The sequence below is a fragment of the Macaca thibetana genome, chromosome 7, assembly GCF_024542745.1.
Source record: "Macaca thibetana thibetana isolate TM-01 chromosome 7, ASM2454274v1, whole genome shotgun sequence".
Taxonomy (NCBI): domain Eukaryota; kingdom Metazoa; phylum Chordata; class Mammalia; order Primates; family Cercopithecidae; genus Macaca; species Macaca thibetana.
Genome location: NC_065584.1, coordinates 16,181,230 through 16,203,256, shown reverse-complemented (window position 1 = coordinate 16,203,256; position 22,027 = coordinate 16,181,230). Strand labels below are relative to the sequence as shown.

Here is a 22,027-nt window from a genome sequence, read left to right as displayed (position 1 = left end):
TCCGCGGCTTCGGCGGCCCCGCGCCCCGCCCGGGTCTGGGGGAAGGGGAGGGCCCGCCGCTCGGGGAGGAACAATGCGGGCGGCCCCGCCCCTCGGCGGCCCTGGGCGACAGGCGCGCCGCCTCGCGGTGCCAGCCCGGGAGCCCGAGAGCCCGGGCGCGGGACGCGGCTACGCGGGGCGCTGGGAGGAGGCTGGTGGCCCGCGGCGGGTGGGTCGCGGCGCCCGGTTCCCCGCCCGTGGGACCGCGTGCCCTAGCTGAGCGCAGCCTCCCGGCGTGTGGAGCCCCAGCACGTGGCGCCTCCCTGCGCGCGTGCGCCTGTAGCCGGGGCCCGAGCGCCACGTGCGGACTGGGGCGCGCGGGCGCTGGTGCGCGCCGGGAGCTGGGACGCCCTGTCCTCCGAGGTTGCTCTGCTCTCCGAGGTAGCCGCCAGGCCACCGCCCGTTCCGGGCTTGGGGAGCTCGGCCCTGCGCCTTTGCGGACTCCTGGCAGGTGCAGCCCCAGGTACAGCCAAGAGGCCCCGCAAACCCGCGCTTCTCACGGTTGTGCCCAGCGCGAGAAACGCGCCCCGACCCTGAGGCCGGGCCAGAGGGCAAAGGGGGAAACTTTATGTTGAGTTTAGGCCATAGGGGCGCGGCCCATCGCGCCCTACCGTGCCCCACCGTGCCATGTTCCGGGCTGCCTGCCTTCTAAAAGTTCCTGCAGGAAGCAGGTGATGTGGCCTCCCCGACCCGGGCCCGCCCCCACCACTTTGCCGGAGGCGAGCTAAATTCCAGCCGGGGTTCCTAGCAGCAGCTTAGTGGCAGGCGACAGAAAAAGGGCAAAGGCCCCAACTGGCTGGAAGGCAAGCCCAGGGGCGGGACCTCCACGCGGGACGGCACGAGGCAGGAGCCGGCTCTAGGCTGGTCTCGGCCTGGTAATAATTTCACACCACCAGCCGGTCATTGTTCAAAGCACTGTAGACCATTTTACTAATTTAACCCACACGATCGCCGCATTTCCCAGCTGGGCCAACCGGTGCGGGGTTGACCCGAAGCGCCCTGTGTAGCGCTTGGCAAGTATACAGCAGGCACTAAATGGCTGCCGACTGGCTCGGTGGTAATTTTGAAAGTCGGCTTTGTGAAGTGTTGGGGTTGCGGCATCTGCTGGTGGCGCGTGGTATTACAGCCCAGCGCTGGCAGACCCCTTTGGGCTGGGGAGGGTTGTGAGATTATGGCCTGAGAGCCAAGGAGGGCGGTTAAGGGTCCCTAGAGACTGTGGAAGGCGGGGTAGCATAAAAGACAATGGGGGACTGCGGAGGAACTGAAATTTCGAGACCACATGGTTTTGTTGTGCACCAGAAGTTCATTAGAAGAGTTCCTTAATTGCTTCTCAACCCGCAGCGATGGCTCTCCACCACGCGGATTAATTTAACAACTCTAATGATTGCTCTGTGAAATTTGAAGAACAGTGGCTTAAGCAAAGACCACAAGAAAGAAGAATTGAGATCAAAGAGGAGTGTGTGCCATAGCTGTGGAGCAGTTTCAGCTGTGAACCATGAAATGTCCTGTAAACCATTTCAAGGAGTTTGGTTTTTATACCAAAAACAATGGGAAAACACTACAGGTTTTTGGAGCAGCATCTCAGACATGTCGAAAAAGATGTTTTGATCCCTAAAATAATGAGAGAAAAGACCAGAGAGAGGTCTTCTGACAAGTTCAAGATTTTACCAAATGTTGCAAGAACTCTGCAATCCTTATGGTAGTAAAATGCTGGAAAGAAAATTCTGCAATGAAAGAATGTCTAACAGCTCACTATAATGACCCAGCTTTTTATGAACAATACAAAATGGAATACCTGAAGGAAAAGGAAGAATTCAGAAAAACTGGAATTTCTACAAAAAAAAGGCTACAGAAGCTGCCCACAAGTGTGTAGACAAATATTCAGATGACATTCAGGAACTCTAATATTCATGGAAGTCGTTTATAGAATAAACCTTAAACAATGGACTCAAGAATGTGTGTTTGCTAATTATGTGTGTATCCTAATTATGGAAATATTAATTTTATCTGAAATAAAAATCTTTTTTTTTTTTAAGAGACGGAGTCTCGCTCTGTAGCCCAGGCTGGAGTGCAGTGGCGTGATCTCTGCTCACTGCAAGCTCCGCCCCCTGGGTTCACGCAATTCTCCTGCCTCAGCCTGACGAGTAGCTGGGACTACAGGCGCCCGCCACCACGCCCAGCTAATTTTTTGTATTTTTTAGTACAGACGGGGTTTCACCGTGTTAGCCAGGATGGTCTCGATCTCCTGACCTCATGATCCACCTGCCTTGGCCTCCCAAAGTGCTGGAATTCCAGGCGTGAGCCACCGCGCCCGGCTAAAAATTTTTTATTTAAAAAATGTTCCTTAGTTGCTCATAATTTAAGTTAGTTCAAAAATAGGTATAATGTGTACAAACACCACTCTTTGCTTGGAAGCAAGCAAAAAAGTAAGGGGTGCAGATGCGGCCAAAGTTATTTTTCCAAATTTTTTGGAAAGACAAGGATGAGGGATCTTTAAAGTTATTTGTTGAGGCCAGGTGCAGTGCCTCACACCTGTAATCCCAGCATTTTGGGAGGCCGAAGTGGGTGGATCACGTCAGCCCAAGAGTTCCAGACCAGCCTGGCCAAAAAAAAAAGAAAAAGAAAAATTAGCTGGGCATGGTGGTGCACACCTGTGATCCCAGCTACTCCAGAGTCTGAGAATCACTCGAACCTGGGAGGTGAAGGTCACAGTGAGCTGAGATTGCACCATTGCCCTCCAGCCTGGGTGACAGAGCAAGACTCTGTCTCAAAAAAAAAAAAAAAAAAAAAAAAACCACATGCACACACACACATATTTATTGAGTAAGCTTACTCTTTCACACTAAGAAATACAGTGGACAAATGCCTTTTGACAGTTGTGAGACTTTTCCCATCCTAGCGAGGGAATTTTCCCCTGGGGACATTGACAAGGCCCTGGGCCACAGCCATGTCAGGAATGTTTGCTTGGGGGTCAGTTTGCTGTGTTGGTTCATAATCATTGATGTATCTGCCACCATGCCGTGGCTTGACCACGCCACCAGCCGGTCATTGTTCAAAGGATCTAACTCAGCTCCCTTGTTCCCTAGGAGGCAATGGGGCAGGTACACTGGATGGTGCCCCAGGTAGCAGGGTTGGAAGGCTTCAAAGGACTGGATGGCCTGGACACGTTACCTCCTAGAAGTCACTTAATCTGCAAAATCAGGATAAGACCATTTTCCCCATATGACTTGACAAGACAATATTAAAGCTCAAGGTGATGCATGTAAAAAGATTGTGGAAGCCATAAAGCTTTGTAGAGATACATAATCACTGACTCTTCCTCATCTTCCGCCCCATTCTGCTACCCCTGCTTTAATAAAAAACTGTTTTCCCGAAGTCTCCATCGGGCTGGGGCATAAGCTTCAAGGAGCAAATGCACAGACCCTCCACTGACCACTACACAGAGAGTCCCACTCCCCCTCCATCCTTCCAGAACATCCTTGGCTTTCACTCCATCCATCTGAACCTTAACTCTTCATTTTTAAGTTAATCTCTTTTTTTTTCCTTGTTAATCTCTGGATATAAATGTATCTATTGCTTAATACATCGCTTCCTGGATAGAAGCAGTATTTTGTATTCTTCTGATAAAGGAATTTTCTACCCTCTCAGAAAATACTGACTCAGCAGTGTTAGCTAATGGCATTTCTACTTTACTACATTTCTAATTTCTAAATTGTTCCTACAACTTTGGGTGGGGTGAGGGAATAGCTTTTTTTTCTTTTTTTTTTTTTTTTTTTTTTTTTCCCGAGACTGAGTCTTGCTCTGTCGCCCAGGCTGGAGTGCAGTGGCACAATCTTGGCTCACTGCAACCTCTGTCTCCCGGGGGTCAAGCTATTCTCCTGGCTCAGCTTCCCAGGTAGCCGAGACTGCAGGTGTGCACTACCACACCGAGCTAATTTTTGTATTTTTAGTAGAGACGAAGTTTCACCATGTTGGCCAGGCTGTTCTCAAACTCCTGATGTCAGGTGATCTGCCCACCTCGGCCTCCCAAAGTGCTAGGATTACAGGTGTGAGCCACCATGGCTGGCCGCAAAAGACTATATTCTATGATCGTTTTATATTGTCACAGATCTGACGTTTTGGAACGTTATTTTATTTATTTATTTATTTATTTATTTATTTATTTTTGTTTATTTATTTTTGAAACAGAGTCTCGCTCTGTTGCCCAGGCTAGAAATGCAATGGCTGAGCAATCACAGCTCACTGCAGCCTCGGTCTCCTGGGCTCAAATGATCCTCCTGCCTCAGGCTTCTTAGTAGCTAGGACTGCAGGTGAGCCCCACCATGTCCGGATAATTTTTTTTTTTAATTTTTTAATTCTTAGTAGAGACAAGGTTGCTATGTTGCCCAGGCTGATCTCAAACTCCTGAGCTGAAGTGATCCTCCTGCCTCGGCCTCCCAAAATGCTGGGATTACAGGCATGAGCCACCATGCTGGGCTGGAACATTCTTAAAATATTGGAAATTAGGCCGAGTGCAGTGGCTCACACCTGTAATTCCAGCACTTTGGGAGGCCGAAGCGGGTGGATCACGAGGCCGGGAGTTTGAGACCAGCCTGACCAACATGATGAAACCCTGTTTCTACTAAAAATACAAAAATTAGCCAGACATAGTGGCATGCACCTGTAATCCCAGCCACTCAGGAGGCTGAGGCAGGAGAATTGCTTGAACCCGGAGGCGGAGGTTGTAGTGAGCCAAGACTGCACCACTGCACTCCAGCCTGGGCGACAGAGAGAGACTCCATCTAAAAAAAAAAATTGGGAATTAATATTATTGTCAAATTCAGGAAAAGCATAAAGGATTTGGGGTCCTTTGGGATGCAAGGCATAGGAGAGTATCTATGTTTCAACCTGCTGCTTGTTAATGTGACACTGATATTTTGGGGAACATTTCAACCTATTTCAAAGATTTTTTTTTTTCTTGAGAATAGGAAATAATACACTAAAACATGGAAATACAGCTGGGCGCAGTGGGCTCACGCCTGTAATCCCAACACTTTGGGTGGATCATGAGGCCAGGAGTTCAAGGCCATCCTGGCTAACACGGTGAAACTCCGTTTCTACTAAAAAAAAAAAAAAAATTAGCCAAGCGTGGTGGCACGCACCTGTAGTCCCAGCTACTCGGGAGGCTGAGGCAGGAGAATCGCTTGAACCCAGGAAGCAGAGGTTGCAGTGAGCCAAGATCGCACCATTGCACTCCAGCCTGGGCGACAGAGCAAGACTCTGTCTCAAACAAACGAACAAAAAAACACGGAAATGCTGAAGTATACATGTAATATTGGAAACCAGGATGCTCAAGTAAACATATTTTCAACGAATTTATTTTTCCTTTAACTTTTTCTTAAGGATATAGTTTAAATCATGAAAATGCTGATATTTGTCAAATTTGGGCCTATAAAAATGGCAATTTCATATGGTTGAACCTAAAGACTAACAGTATTTAAAAATTTAAAAATAAACATTATAGAATTTCTGCTAAGTGCTAAACATTATGATAAGCACTTCAAACAAGACACGAACCTGCTCTCAAGAAACAGTAAGAGGCCGGGCGCGGTGGCTCAAGCCTGTAATCCCAGCACTTTGGGAGGCCGAGACGGGCGGATCACGAGGTCAGGAGATCGAGACCATCCTGGCTAACACGGTGAAACCCCGTCTCTACTAAAAATACAAAAAAACTAGCCGGGTGAGGTGGCGGGCGCCTGTAGTCCCAGCTACTGGGGAGGCTGAGGCAGGAGAATGGCGTAAACTCGGGAGGCGGAGCTTGCAGTGAGCTGAAATCTGGCCACTGCACTCCAGCCTGAGCGACGGAGTGAGACTCCGTCTCAAAAAAAAAAAAAAAAAAAAGAAACAGTAAGAGGCCAGGTGTGGTGGTTAATGCTTGTAATCCCAACACTTGTGGAGGCCAAAGCAGGAGACTGCCTGAGCCCAGTTCAAAACCAGACTGAGCAAATATAGTGAGACCCCGTCTCTACAAAAAATCTAAAAATTAGCTGGGTTTGGTGGTGTGCACCTGTAGTCCTAGCTACTCAGGAGGCTGAGGTGGGAGGATCACTTGAGCTCAAGAGGTCGAGGCTGCAGTGAGCCATGATCATGCCATTGCACCCCAGCCTGGGCAACACAGCAAGACACTGTCTCAAAAAAAAAAAAAAAAGGAGTAAGAAATAATCACAGATAAATTTGAACCATCTGCATTTTTAAAAGTTATATGCAAAAAGGTAAAAATAATAAAAGTTCAATCATGTATTATGATGCTAGATGCATCTGAAACTGGATAATACAATACAGTTTTTTTTTCTTGAGACGGAGTCTCACTCTCAACGCAATGTCCGCTTGCTGCAACCTCGGCCTCCAGATTCAAGCAATTCTGCCTCAGCCACCTGTGTAGGTGGGACTACAGGTGTGCACCACCACACCCAGCTAATTTTTGTGTTTTTAATAGAGACAGAGTTTCACTATGTTGGCCAGGCTGGTCTTGAACTCCTGACTTCAAGTGACGCACCTGCCTCAGCCTCCCAAAATGCAGGGATTACAGGCGTGAGCCACCACGCCCGGCCATACAGTATAGTTTTATGTAATAAGACAACCTTACATGAAACCTTACTAGAAAATGCGTAAACCCGGGAGGCGGAGCTTGCAGTGAGCTGAGATCCGGCCACTGCACTCCAGCCCGGGCTACAGAGCGAGACTCCGTCTCAAAAAAAAAAAAAAAAAAAAAAAAAAGAAAATGCATAAATTTGGGGTCACCAGAGATATGGATTTGAGTCCTGGCTATGCCGTCTACTAGCAGTGTGGCTTGAAATAAATTCTTAATGTCTCTTAGCAATGGTTTTCTTGTCTACACAATGTGGCTCCTGCTACTTCCCTCCCAGGAATGCTGTCAGAATGAGGAACAATCTATGTAAAGCGCCTGGTACATCCTAAGTGTTCAATGAAAAGTGGCTTTTTTGATCATTGAAATTATTAAATTGTTACATTTGTAGCTCTTGATATTTTTCAAAGCATTCTCACTTATACTATCATTTATCATAACATCTCAAGGGAAAAGAGAGTCTAATTAATGTGATCTGCCTAAATTGGCTGAGCAAATTTAGATTTGGGACTAAGAGCCAGGCATCCTGAATGGTTCCATGCTCTCTCTTCCTGATCACAGGCACTGAAGAAATAAGCTGTATTGTAAAGCTATGTGTCAGCTCAGAACTGTGTCTTCAGTGACAACATAATGAAGACTAGATGTGACCCTTGATTTTAAGAGCTTGATGGTACATAGGAAGGACAGCATCTTGGAAAGCATGTTATAAGGTACAGAAATAGTACAATGGAGAGTGTGTTTACACCTTAACTTCTTTTGGGGAATTGTGAAAGGCTTTGCTGGAGATGTGACATTTGGCCAGAGTACTTCATGCTGAATAAAAGCTTGTCCTGCAGATAGGTGGGAAATGTTGCATGTGGCGACTTTCTGGGGCCACTGTCGTGAGGGTAGTAAAAACAGTTTACTAAGATAGTTGTAGGTAAGGAAAGGCAGATTTATTAGAGAAACTAGGAAAACCTGTTGCAAGGAAGCAATGGGCAGGTCAGCAAGTGAAGAGCTGACTGCAAAGAGACGAAGGCTTGCTGGAGATTTTACGGTATGCTCTTGTGCTGTGTGCTGAAGACAGCTTTGTGCAGTGTTGATAATGCCAAGGTTGCAGTGAGCTAACTTGCATTTTTCTATCAGCCGAGGGTCTGCTGATAAGTTGGGTGCAGGAAGATTGTGAATTATTCGTGAAGGAGAGCTGTGTGTCCTGGACCATAAACAAAGGCTGACTTACAGCTTATCTGCTTTCTCTTTTTGCTTTCCCCTGGTCCCGCTAAGCCTAGCTCCTTTTCCCTTGCTAGGACTCCACAGTAAGGACATTCTAGGCAGAGGGCACACCACGTGGAAAGGCATGTGGGAACCACAGGCAGCCCCACACTGCCGAGACACAGAGCGAGGTGATGTTACTGGGATATGGGGGAGGCGGGCAGGGCCCAGCTTGTGAGAGGGCCAATGGGCTTAGTCCAGGAGTTCGGACTTTATCTTAAGGAAAGGCGGTAGCCATCAAAAGGGCTAAAGCTGGACTGGGCCTTGACTAGGTTTGCTTTTCTTTCTCCCTTTCTTTTTTCTTTTTCTTTTCTTTTTTTTTTTTTTGAGACAGAGACTCTGTCGCTCAGGCTGGAGTGCAGTGGTGCAATCTTGGCTCACTGCAACCTCCGTGATATGGTTTGGCTTTGTGTCCCCACCCAAATCTCGCCTTGAATTGTAATAATCCCCACGTGTCGAGGGCAGAGCCAGGTGGAGATAATTGAATCATGGAGGCAGTTTCCCCCATACTGTTCTCATGGTAGTGGATAAGTCTCACGAGATCTGATGCTTTTATAAATGGGAGTTCCTGTGCACAAGCTCTCTTGCCTGCCACCATGTGAGATGTGACTTTGTTCCTCATTTGCCTTCTGCCACGATTGTGAGGCCTCCGGAGCCATGTGGAACTGTGAGTCCATTAAACCTCTTTCCTTTATAAATTCCCCAGTCTCAGGTATGTCTTTATCAGCAGTGTGAGAACAGACTAACACAGTAAATTGGTACCAGGTAGTGGGGTGCTACCTTAAAGATACTCAAAAATGTGGAAGCAACTTTGAAACTGGGTAACAGGTAGAGGTTGGAACAGTTTGGAGGTCTCAGAAGAAGACAGGAAGATGTGGGAAAGTTTGGAACTTCCTAGAGAGTTTTGAATGGCTTTGACCAAAATGCTGATAGTGATCAGGACAATAAGGTCCCGGCTGAGGTGGTCTCAGATGGAGATGAGGAACTTGTTGGCAACTGGAGTAAAGGTCACTCTTGTTACGCTTTAGCGCTAAGAGACTGGCAGCATTTTGCTCCTGCCCTAGAGATCTGTGAAACTTTGAATTTGAGAGAGATAATTTAGGGTATCTGTCAGAAGAAAGCAGCAAAGCATTCAAGAGGTGATTTAGGTGTCGTTAAAAGCATTAGTCTTGGCTAGGCGTGGTGGCTCATGCCTGTAATTCCAGCACTTTGGGATGCAGGTGGATCATTTGAGGTCAGGAGTTCAAGACCAGCCTGGCCAACATAGCAAAATCCCATCTCTACTAAAAATACAAAGATTAGCCAGGTGAGGTGGTGGTCCAGCTACTTGGGAGGCTGAGGCACAAGAATTGCTTGAACCTAAGGAGGCAGAGGTTGCAGTGAACCAAGATTGTGCCACTCCAGACTGGGTGAGACTCAGTCTCGAAAGAAAAAGAAGAGCGAGACTTGAAAAAAAGTGAGACTCAGTCTCAAAAAAAAAAAAAAATTGTTTTATGTATTCACAAAGATATGGTTTGGAATTGGAACTTCTGTTTAAAAGGGAAGTAGAGCATAAAAGTTAGGAAAATTTGCAGCCTGATGATGCGACAGAAAAGAAAGCCCATTTTCTGAGGGGAAAATTCAACCCACTGCAGAAATTTGCATAAGTAACAAGGAGCCAAACATTAATCACTAAGACAATGGAGAAAATGTCTCCAGAACATGTCAGAGGTCTTCATGGCAGCCCCTCTCATCACAAGCCTGGAGGCCTAGGAGGAAAACATGGTTTCCTGGGCTGGATTCAGGACCCCGTTGCTTTGTGTAATCTGGGGACTTGGTGCCCTGTGTCCCAGCCGTGGCTAAAAGGGGCTAGTGTAGAGCTCAGGCCATTGCTTCAGAGGGTAAAGCCCCAAACTTTGGCAGCTTCAACCTGGTATTGGGCAGGAGTTCGAGACCAGCCTGGTCAGCATAGCAAAACCCCGTCTCTACTAAAAATACAAAGAGTAGCCAGGTGAGGTGGTGTGCACCTGAAATTCCAGCTACTTGGGAGGCTGAGGCAGAAGAATTGCTTGAACCTAGGAGGCAGAGGTTGCAGTGAGCCGAGGGCACCAACTAGTAGAGCTGTGAGAAGAGGGTCACTGTCCTCCGGATCACAGAATGGTAGACCACCAACAGCTTGGACTTTGGGAAAGCTGTGGCCTGGAAAAGCCACAGACACTCAACACCAGCCAATGAAAGCAGCCAAGAGTGGGGCTGTACCCTGCAAAGCCACAGGGTGGAGCTGCCCAAGATCATAAAAACCTACCTCTTGTATCAGTGTGACCTGGATGTGAGACATGGAGTCAAAGGAGACCATTTTGGAGCTTTAAGATTTAATGACTGCCCTGCTGGAGTTTGGACTTGCATGGTGCCTGTAGCCCCTTGGTTTTGGCCAATTTCTTCCATTGGGAACAGCTGTATTTACCCAATGCCTGTATCCCCATTGTATCTAGGAAGTAACTAACTTGCTTTTGATTTTACAGGCTCATAGGCAGAAGGGACTTGCCTTGTCTCAGATGAGACTTTGGACTATGGACTTTTGGGTTAATGCTGAAATGAGTTAAGACTTTGGGGGACTGTTGGGAAGGCATGATTGGTTTTGAAATATGAAGGACATGAAATTTGGGAGGGGCCAGGGGCATAATGATATGGCTTGGCTCTGTGTCCCCACCCAAATCTCGCCTTGAATTGTAGTAATCCCCATGTGTCAAGGGTGGGAGTAGGTGGAGATAATTGAATCATGGGGGTGCTTTCCCCCATACTGTTCTCACAGTAGTGAATAAATCTCATGAGATCTGATGGTTTTATAAATGGGAGTTCCCCTGCACAAGCTTTCTTGCCTGCTGCCATATAAGATGTGACTTCGCTCCTCATTCACCTTCTTCCATGATTGTGAGTCCTCCCCAACCATGTGGAACTGTAAGTCAATTAAACCTCTTTTCTGTATAAATTACCCAGTCTTGGGTATGTCTTTATTAGCAGCATGAGAACACACTAATATACTCTATCTCCCAGGTTCAAGTGATTCTCATGCCTCAGTCTCCCAAGTAGCTGGAATTACGTGTGTGTCACCATACCTGGGTAATTTTTGTATTTTTACTAGATGGGGTTGCACCATGTTGGTCAGACTGGTCTTGAACTCCTGGCCTCAGGTGATCCACCCACCTCAGCCTCCCAAAGTGCTGGGGTTACAGGCATGAGCCACCATGCCTGGCCAAGTTTTGCATCTTAGAAAGATCCCTGTGCAACCTCAGAAACAGGATTAAAGAGGAAAAAAAGGCAAGGAGATAAATCAGAGTTTTGCAATAATTCCTGTGAGGGTGATCAGGGTCTAAACTAGAGCAGGGGAGGTAGAGAGGAGGGTTGGTGATTGAATGTGGAGGGGTTGGGGGATTTGGATAGGGTAGGAAGACTGAGTTGTGTCACCAACCTTGGGGAGCCTACCCAAATTTATTTCATGGCCCCTTCCTTGACAAAGCCTAGTCAGTGGATCAGCCACAAGCTTGGTAGAAATGCAGTCTCAGAACCCTCTCAAGGCCTACTTGAATCAGAATCTGCATTTGAGGCTGGGCACAGTGACTCATGCCTTTAATCCCAGCACTTTAGGAGTTCAAGGCAGGCAGATCATTTGAGGTCAGGGGTTTGAGACCAGCCTGGTCAACATGGTAAAACCCCATCTCTACCAAAAAAAAAAAAAAAAAAAAGAAAGAAAGAAAAATTAGCCAGGCTTGGTGGCAGGCATCCCAGCTACTCGGGAGGCTGAGGTACAAGAATTGCTTGAACTTGGGAGTGAGCCAAGATTGCACCTCTGCACTCCATCCTGAGTGACAGAGCAAGAGTCCATCTCAAAAAGAAAAAAAAGAATCTGCATTTGAACAAGGCCCTGACTGATTCCTAGGCGCCTTTAAATTGAAGAAGCAGAGCTCAAGAAAGCGTTGCTTTCATTCACCGTTTCATAGCCAGCTGGCCTCCAGCACGAGCCGCAATTTGGTAAAGATAGGTTTACTGTAAAGGTGCGGGATTAAAGGATGTATCACAATATATCCGTGTTCAATAGTGTCTGGCACCAGAAGTATCTGGGTAATGGAAGAGCAGCAGGTTTGAAATGTACAGGACTAGCCAAGTGACACAGAGTAGATAGCTGGCAGGAGGAAGCAAAGAGGGAGATTTCTTTGAGCCCCAGACTCTGCTGGTTCATTTCCAAATTCTAAACTTGTAGCATGTTTTCATGTGTAACAGTCAATAAGCAAGACTAATGTTTATTGTTTAATACCTAAGAGTGAGCACATTTTCAACAATGGCTTACTTATTTAAGGGGATTTTTAAAAAATCAACAGAGAAATGACTTTGAGATCTTGTCGCTGAAAAGTTTCCTATCATCTTTGCTCATGTAACTGAGGCAGAACAGGACAAAGCATTTTTAGGACCTGATGCAGCCTTTGAACGGGGGTCCTAACTCTGGGTTTCTGAAAACACCTTTTTATGAGTAAATGTTAAGATCAGGCCGGGCGCGGTGGCTCACACCTGTAATCCCAGGACTTTGGGAGGCCAAGGCAGGTGGATGACTTGAGGTCAGGAGTTCGAGACCAGCCTGACCAATATAGTGAATCCGTGTCTCTACTAAAAATACAAAAATTAGCCAGGTATGGTGGCACATACCTGTAATCCCAGCTAGGGCTGAGGCAGGAGAATCATTTGAACCCAAAAGGCGGAGGTTGCAGTGAGCCAAGATCGCGTCACTGCACCGCAGCCTGGGCAACAGAGTGACACTCTGTCTAAAAAAAAAAAAAAAACCCTAAGTGAACCACCAACAATATGTAAAAGTGCCACCAGAGGGGATTGTCAAACGCTTGAATCTTTGCAATGTGATCAATTAGAAATGGAGTCTCATAGTAGTTTTAATTTGCCTTTTCTTTTATTGCAAGTGAACTTAAACATCATGTTTCTGGTACATATTTTAATATCTCAGCCAGGTGTGGTGGCTCACGCCTGTAATCCCAGCACTTTGGGAGGCCAAGGTGGGTGGATCATCTGAGGTCAGCAGTTTGAGAACAGCCTGGCCAACATGGCAAAACTGTGTCTCTACTAAAAACACAAAAATTAGTGGGACGTGGTGGCAGGCGCCTGTAATCCCAACTACTCAGGAAGCTGAGGCAGCAGAATTGGTTGAACCTGGGAGGCAGAGGTTGCAGTGAGCTGAGATCATGCCACTGCACTCCAGCCTGAGTGACACAGTGAAACTCTGTCTCAAAAAAAAAAAAAAAATCTCTATTTGTGAACTGTCTGTTCAAATATCTTTTTTCCATTTATCTATAAGATTTTTGGACATTGTCAATATTTTAAAGATTTCTTCATATAAATTAGGATTTTTGCCCCTTGGTGATGTATGTCACACATATTTTCTGCCAGTTTATCATTTTTCTTTTGACTTTGTTTTTGCTACAAAAATGTTATGTATTGTCACATATTTATACCTGTCAATATGGTGGATTACATTGATTGACTTTTCAAAGGCTGAACCAGCCTTTGGGATAAACCTTAGTTGGCCATGATGATTTATTATTTTCATGTATCATTAGATTCAATTTGCTAGTAATTTGTTGAGAATTTTCACATCTATATTCATGACAGATATTGGCCTCTAGTTTTCTTTTTCTGTAATATTTTTGGTTTTGGTGCCAGGTAATGAGGACCTTAGCAAACGAATTGGGAAGTGTTTCTTCTTCTTTATAGCCTAAAAGAGTTTGTGTAGAGTTGATATTTTTCCTTAAATAATTGGTGGAATTTGCCAGTGAAGATATCTGCACCTGTAGTTTTTATTGCTAAAAGGTTTGAAATTATAAATTTAATTTCTATAATAGATACAAACTAACCAGGTTATTTCATCTTTCTTAAGCTGTATAATATCATTTTGGCTCTGTGTCCCCACCCAAATCTCATGTTGAATTGTAATTCCCAATATTGGGGGAGGGACCTAGTGGGAGGTGATTGGATCACAGGGGCCAGACTTCCCCCTTGCTGTTCTCATGATAGTGAATTCTCATAAGATCTTGCTGTTTAAAAGTGTGTGTCACCTTCCCCTTTGCTCTCTCCTGCTCTGCCATATGAAGATGTGCCTGCCTCTGCTTCACCTACTACCATGATTGTAAGTTACCTGAGGCCTCCCCTTGCTGCTTATACAGCCTGTGGAAATGTGAGTCAATTAAACTTCTTTTCTTCATAAATTACCCAGTCAGGTAGTTATTTGTAGCAGGACAAATGTCAGAACAAACTAATACAGAAAATTGGTACCAGAGAAGTGGGCCATTGTTATAAAGATACCTGAAAATGTGGAAGAAGCTTTGAAATTGGGTCATGAGCAGAGGTTGGAACACTTTTGAGGGCTCAGAAGAAGACAGGATGATGAGAGAAAGTTTGGAACTTCCTAGAGACTTGTTAAATTGTTGTGACCAAAATGCTGATAGTGATATAGACAATGAAGTCCAGGCTGAGGTGGTCTTAGATGGAGATGAGGAGCTTATTGGGAACTGGAGTAAAAGTCACTCTTGCTATGCTTTAGTAAATAGAATGGCAGTATTGTTCCCCTGCTCTAGGTATCTGTGGAACTTTGAACTTGAGAAAGATGATTTAGGGTATCTGGCCGAAATGTCTAAGCAGCAAAGCATTCAAGATGTGGCCTGGCTTCTTTTTTTTTTTTTTTTTTTTTTTTTTTTTTTTGAGACAGAGTCTCTCACTGTCACCTGGGCTGGAGTAAAATGGCGCAATCTTGGCTCACTGCAACCTCCGCCTCCCAGGTTCACATGATTCTCCTGCCTCAGCTTCCCAACTAGCTGGGATTACAGGTGCACACTACCACGCCTGGCTAATTTTTTTTTTGTATTTTTAGTAGAGACAGGGTTTCACTATGTTGGCCAGACTGGTCTCGAACTTCCGATCTTGTGATCCACCTGCCTCGGCCTCCCAAAGTGTTGGAATTACAGGCTTGAGCCACTGCACCTAGGCCTGCCTGGCTGCTTCTAATGGTGTGTACTTATATTCGTGAGCAAAGAAATGATCTAAAACTGTAACTTACATTTAAAAAGGAAGCAGAACAGAGAAGTTTGGAAAATTTGCAGCCTGACCATGTGATAGAAAAGAAAAACTCATTTTCTGTGGAGGAATTCAAGCCAGCTGCAGAAATTCGCATAAGAAAAGAGGAGCCAAATGTTAATAGCCAAGACAATAGGGAAAATGCCTCAAAGCCACTTCAGAGACCTTCATGGCAGCCCCTCCCAACACAGGCCTGGAGGCCTAGGAGGGAAGAATGGTTTCATGGGCCAGGCCCAGGGCCCTGCTGCTCTGTGCAGCCTCAGGACATGGCACCCTGCATACCAGCCACTCCAGCTTCAGCTGTGGCTAAAAAGGCCCCAGATATGGCTCAGGTCAGTGCTCCAGAGAATGCAAGCTGGAAACCACCAAGCCTTCCACATGGTGTTAAGCCTGAGGGTGCACAGAGGACAAGAATTGAGGCTTGGGAGCCTTGCCTAGATTTCAAAGGTTGTATGGAAACACCTGGGTGTCCAGGCAGAAGTCTGCTATGGGGGCAGAGCCCTCATGTAGAACTTTTACTAGAGCAGTACAGAGGGGAAATGTGGAGTAGGAACCCACACACAGAGTCCCCACTGGGGCACTGTCTAGTGGAGCTGTGAGAAGAGGGTCACTGCCCTCCAGAACTCAGAATGGCAGATCCACTGACAGCTTGCACCATGCACCTTGAAAAGCTGCAGGCACTCAATGCCAACCGGTGGAAGCAGCTGCAGGGGCTGTACTCTGCAGAGCCACTGGGGCAGAGATGTCCAAGGGCTTGGGAGCCCATCCGTTGCATCAATGTGGCCTGGATGTGAGATATGGAGTCAAAGGAGATTATTTTGGAGCTTTAAGACCTAATGATTGCCTTGCTGGGTTTCAGACTTGCATGGGGCCTGTAGGCCCTTTGTTTTGGCCAATTTATCCCATTTGAAATGGGAGCATTTAGCTAATGCCTGTACACCCGTTGTATCTTGGAAGTAACTAATTTGTTTTTTATTTTACAGGGTCATAGGCAGAAAGGACTTACCTTGTCTCAGATGAGACTTTGGACTTGGACTTTTGAGTTACTGGTGGAAAGAATTAAGACTGGTGGACTATTTGAAAGGCATGATTGTGTGTTGAAATGTGAGAAGGACATGAGATTTGGGAGGGCTCTGGGGTGGAATGACATGGTTTGGCTCTGTGTCCCTACCTAAATCTCATGTTGAACTGTAATCCTCAGTGTTGGGGGAGGGGTCCAGTAGGAAGTACTTGCATCATGGGGGCAGATTTTGCCCTTGCTGTTCTCATGATAGTGAGTGAGTTCTTGTGAAATCTGGTTGTTTAAAAGTGTGTGGCACCTTCCCCTTTGCTCTCTCTCCTTTTCCACAATGTTAAGATGTGCCTGCTTCCCCTTTGCCTTCTGCCACAGTTTTAAGTTTCCTGAGGCTTCCCAGCCATGCATCTTTTTTTTTTTTTTTTTTTTTGAGACGAGTCTTGGTCTGTCACCCAGGCTGGGATGCAGTGGCACAATCTTGGCTCACTGCAACCTCCACCTCCCAGGTTCATGCCATTCTCCTGCCTCAGCCTCCCGAGTACCTGGGACTATAGGCGCTTGCCACTACGCCTGGCTAATTTTTTGTATTCTTTAGTAGAGATGGGGTTTCACTGTGTTAGCCAGCATGGTCTCGATCTCCTGACCTTGTGATCTGCCCGCCTCGGCCTCCCAAAGTGCTGGGATTACAGGCGTGAGCCACTACACCCGGCCCAGCCATGCATCTTGTACAGCCTGCAGAATTGAATCAATTAGACCCATTTTCTTCATAAATTACCCAGTCTTGGTGATTTATTAGAGTAATTACCCAGTCTTGGGTAGTTCTTTATAGCAATGTGAGAACAGACTAATACACTGTGGTAGTTTGTGTCTTTCCAGGAATTTCTCCACTTGATCTAAATCCAAATTTTTGGGTATAGAGTTGTTCCTACCACTGCCTTATTATCCTTTTAATGTCTTTAGAGTGTGTATTGATGTTTCTATTAATTTTTCTATTCTTAATTTCATTGATTTGTGTTCTTTATTTTCTTCTATTTGAGTTTGGTTTAATTTCTTTTTCTAGTTTCTTTGTTTTTTACTTTTAAATTTATTTTCTTTTTTATTTTTTTAGACAGGGTCTCACTCTGTCACCTAGGCTGGAGTGCAGTGGTGTGATAATGGCTCACTACTGCCTCAACCTCCCAGGCTCAAGTGATCTTCCTGCCTCAGCCTCCCAAATAGTTGGGACTACAGGTGCACACCACTACACCCAGCCAATTTTTTAAATTCTTTGTATTAGAGATGAGGTCTCATTATGTTGCCTAGGTTTCTAGTTTCTTAAAGTGGAAACTTATATCATTGTTTTGAGGCCTTTCTTTTAGTTTTTTTTTTTTTTTTTTTTTTTTTTTTTTTGAGACGGAGTCTCGTTCTGTCGCCCAGGCTGGAGTGCACTGGCCGGATCTCAGCTCACTGCAAGCTCTGCCTCCCGGGTTTACACCATTCTCCTGCCTCAGCCTCCCGAGTAGCTGGGACTACAGGCGCCCGCCACGTCGCCCGGCTAGTTTTTTGTATTTTTTAGTAGAGACGGGGTTTCACTGTGTTAGCCAGGATGGTCTCGATCTCCTGACCTTGTGATCCGCCCATCTCGGCCTCCCAAAGTGCTGTGATTACAGGCTTCAGCCACCGTGCCCAGCCTTAGGTTTTTTTTTTAAACACCTTTTTTGAAATATAATTCAAGGCTGGATATGGTGGCTCATGCCTGTAATACTAGCACTTTGGGAGGCAGAGGTGGGTGGATCACCTGAGGTCAGGGGTTTGAGAACAGCCTGGGCAACATGGTGAAACCCCATCTCTACCAAAAATACACAAATTAGTCAGGTGTGGTGGCGCACCCCCGTAATCCTAACTACTTGGGAGGCTGAGGCACGAGAATCACTTGAACCCAGGAGGTGGAGGCTGCAGTGAGCCAAGATCATACCACTGCACTCCACCTTGGGAAACAGAGTGAGAGTCTGTCTCAAAAAAAAAAAAAAAAAAAAAAAAAAAAAAAAAAAAAAAAAGGCCGGGCGCGGTGGCTCACGCCTGTAATCCCAGCACTTTGGGAGGCTGAGGTGGGCAGATCACAAGGTCAGGAGATTGAGACCATCCTGGCTAACTCGGTGAAACCCCGTCTCTACTAAAAATACAAAAAAATTAGCCAGGCACGGTGGCAGCCGCCTGTAGTTCCAGCTACTCAGGAGGTTGAGGCAGGAGAATGGCGTGAACCTGGGAGGTGGAGCTTGCAGTGAGCTGAGATCGTGTTACTGCACTCCAGCCTGGGCGACAGAGCGAGACTCCGTCTCAAAAAAAAAAAAAAAAAAAAAAAGAAGAGAAAAGAAATATAATTCACATAGTATACAATTCACACATTTAAAGTGTACATGTGGGCCAGGTGTGGTGGCTCACACTTGTAATCCTAGCACTTTGGGAGGCCGAGGAGGGTGGATCACCTGAGGTCAGGAGTTCAAGACTAGCCTGGCCAATATGGCGAAATCCTGTCTCTACTAAAAATACAAAATTAGCCAGGTGTGGTGGCAGGCACCTGTAATCGCAGCAGACTTTTCAGTGAAACCTTATAGGCCACTCTCTGACATATTTAAAGTGCTGAAGAAAAAAAACTTTTTTTTTTTTTTTTTGAGATGGAGTCTTTCTCTGTCACCCACACTGGAGTGCAGTAGCCTGATCTTGGCTCACTGCAACCTCTGCCTCCCGGGTTCAAGAGATTCTCCTGCCTCAGCCTCTCGAGTAGCTGGCATTACAGGCACCCATCATCATGCCTGGCTATTTTTGTATTTTTGTAGAGACGGGGCTTTACCATGTTGGCCAGGCTGATCTTGAACTCCTGACCTCAGGTGATCTGCCCGCCTCAGCCATCCAAAGTGCTAGGATTACAGGTGTGAGCCATCATGCCTGGCTGGAAAAAACTTTTGTCCTCGAATAGTGTATCCAGTAAATACATCCTTTAAACGTAAAGGAGAAATAAAGACTTCCCCAGACAAACAAAAGCTGAGGGATTTCATCAACACCAGACCTGTCTCACAAGAAATGCTAAAGAGAGCTCACCAGTCTCAGAGAAAAGGATATTAATGAACAATAAGAAATCATCTGAAGGTACAAAACTCACTAGTATTAGTAAGTACACGAAAAACACAGAATATTATAACACTGTTAACTGTAGTAAGATGAAAAGATGAGCCAATCAAAAAATAATAACTAAACTTTTTGAGACATAACTAGTAATATAATATATAATAGAAACAACAAAATGTTAGAAAACAAGAAGATGAGGTAAAAGTGTAGAGTTTTAGCTAGGTGCAGTGACTCACATCTATAATCTTAGCATTTGGGAAACCAAGGCAGGTGGATCACTTGAGCTTAGCAGTTTGAGACCAGCCTGGGCAGCATGACAAAACCCTGTCTCTACAAAAAATACAAGAATTAGCCAGGCATGGTGGTGCACACCTGTGGTCCCAGCTACTTGGGAAGCTGAGGCAGGAGAATTACCTGAGCCCAGGAGTCTGAGGCTGCAGTGAGCTGTGATTGCACCACTGCATTCCAGCCTGGGCAACACAGTGAGACTCTGTTTAAAAAAAAAAAAGTGTAGAAGTTTTATTACTTTTCTTTTTGCTTTTTTGTTTATGCAATTGGTGTTAACTTGTCATTAATTTAAAACAATGGGTTATACCTGCAAGCCTCATGATAACCTCAAATCTAAAAACATACAATGATACACAAAAAATAAAAAGCAGAATATTAAAACATATTACCAGAGAAAATCACCTTCACTAAAAGCAAGACTGGAAGGAAGGAAAGAAGGAAGAGAAGACCACAAAACTATCAGAAAACAAATAACTAAATGGCAGAAGTTAAGTTGTTACTTATTGATAATAACATTGAATGTAAAAGGACTAAACTCTCCAATCAAAAGACATAGAGTGGCTAAACGGATTTTTAAAAAGACACAATAATCTGTTGCCTACGGGAAACACACTTCACCTCTAATACACACTCAGACTGAAAATAAAGGGATGGAAAAATATATTCCATGAAAATAGAAGCAACAAAAAAAGCAGGAGTAGCTATACTTATATCAGGCAAAATAAAATAGAGTTCAAGACAGAAACTATAAAAAGACAAAGGAGGTCTCCTTCATCTCCTTTAGATAGATAGATAGATAGATGGATGGATGGATGGATGGATGGATGGATGGATGGATGGATGGATAGATAAAGGGATCAATTCAGCAAGAGGACATAACAGTATTAATTATATGCACCCAACACTGGAGCACCCAGATATATAAAGCAAATGTTGTTAGAGCTAAAGAGAGAGACCCCAATACAATAATAGCTGGAGATTTCAACACTCCACCTTCAGCATTGGACAAATCTTCCAGACCAAATCAACAAACATCAAACTGAATCTGCACTATGGAATGAATGGACCTAACAGATATTCAGAGAACATTTCATCCAATGGGTGCAGAACACATTCTGCTCAGCACATGGATCATTCTCAAGAGTACACCATATGTTAGGCCACAAAACAAGTCTTAAAAAATTCAAGGCTGGGCGCGGTGGCTCACACCTGTAATCCCAGCACTTTGGGAGGCCAAGGCTGGTGGATCACAAGGCCAGGAGTTTTGAGACCAGCCTGGCCAACATGCTGAAACCCCATCTCCACTAAAAATATAAAAATTAGCCAGGTGTGGTGGCAGGCACCTGTAATCCCAGCTACTCAAGAGGCTGAGGCAGGAGAATTGCTTGAACCTGGGAGGTAGAGGTTGCAGTGAGCTGAGACCACGCCATTGCAGTCCAGATATTTCATATTCATAGATTGGAAGGATCAATATTGTTAAAATGTTCATGCTATCCAAAGTAACCAACATAGTAAATGCAATCTCTATCAAAATACCAGAGCCTGAGCAGCAGAGCGAGATTCCATCTCAAAAAACAAAACAAAACAAAAAACAAAAAATTTAAAAAAATTGAAATGTTATCAATTTTCTCTGACCACAATGGGATAAAAATAGAAATCAATGACAAGAAATTAAGGAAACTATACAAATACATGGAAATTAAACAACATGCTCCTGAATGACCAGTGGGTCAATGAAGACATTAGAAAGGAAAGTGAAAAATTTCTTGAAACAAATGATAATGGAAATCCAACATACCAAAACCTATGAAATATAGCAAAAGCAGTGTTAAGAGGGAAGTTTATAGCTATGAGCCCCTACATCAAAAAAGAAGAAAAATTTCACAACCTAATGGCATATCTTAAAGAACAAGAAGAGCAAGAGCAAACCAAACCCAAAGTTGGGAGAAGAAAAGAAATAATAAAGATCAGAGCAGAAATAAATGAAATTGAAACAAAGAAAATACAAAAGATCAATGAAACAAAAAGTTGGGTTTTTTTGAAAAGATAAACTTGACAAACCTTTAGCCAGACTAAGAAAAAAGAGAGAAGATCCAAATAAATCAGAGATAAAAAAGGAGACATTACAACTAATACTGCAGAAATTCACAGGATTATTAGAGACTACTATAATCAACTCTATGCCAATAAATCAGAAAGCCTAAAAGAAATGGATAAATTCCTAGATACACACACCTACGAAGACTGAACCATGAAGAAATCCAAAACGTGAACAGGTCACTAATAACAAGTAACAAGATCAAAGCTGCAGTAAAGTCTCCCAGCAAAGAAAAGCCCAGAACCCAGTGGCTTCACTGTTAAATTTTACCAAACATTTGAAGAACTGATACCAACCACTCAAACTATTCTGAAAAATACAGGAGGAGGGAATACTTCCAAACTCATTCTAAGAGGCAGTATTACTATGATACCAAAAGCAGACAGACTAATTCAAAAAAAAAAAGAAAAAGAAAACTACAGGCCAATACCCCTGATGAACATTGATGCAAAAATCCTCAACAAAATACTAGGACTGAATTCAACAACAGATTAAAAAG

General features: G+C 44.8%; 1 pseudogene; it reads left to right on the top strand.

Moving 5' to 3' along the window:
- The first annotated feature begins 997 nt into the window (after positions 1-997).
- LOC126959704 (COX assembly mitochondrial protein homolog) lies at positions 998-1,978 on the top strand (annotated as a pseudogene).
- The last annotated feature ends 20,049 nt before the right edge of the window (positions 1,979-22,027 follow it).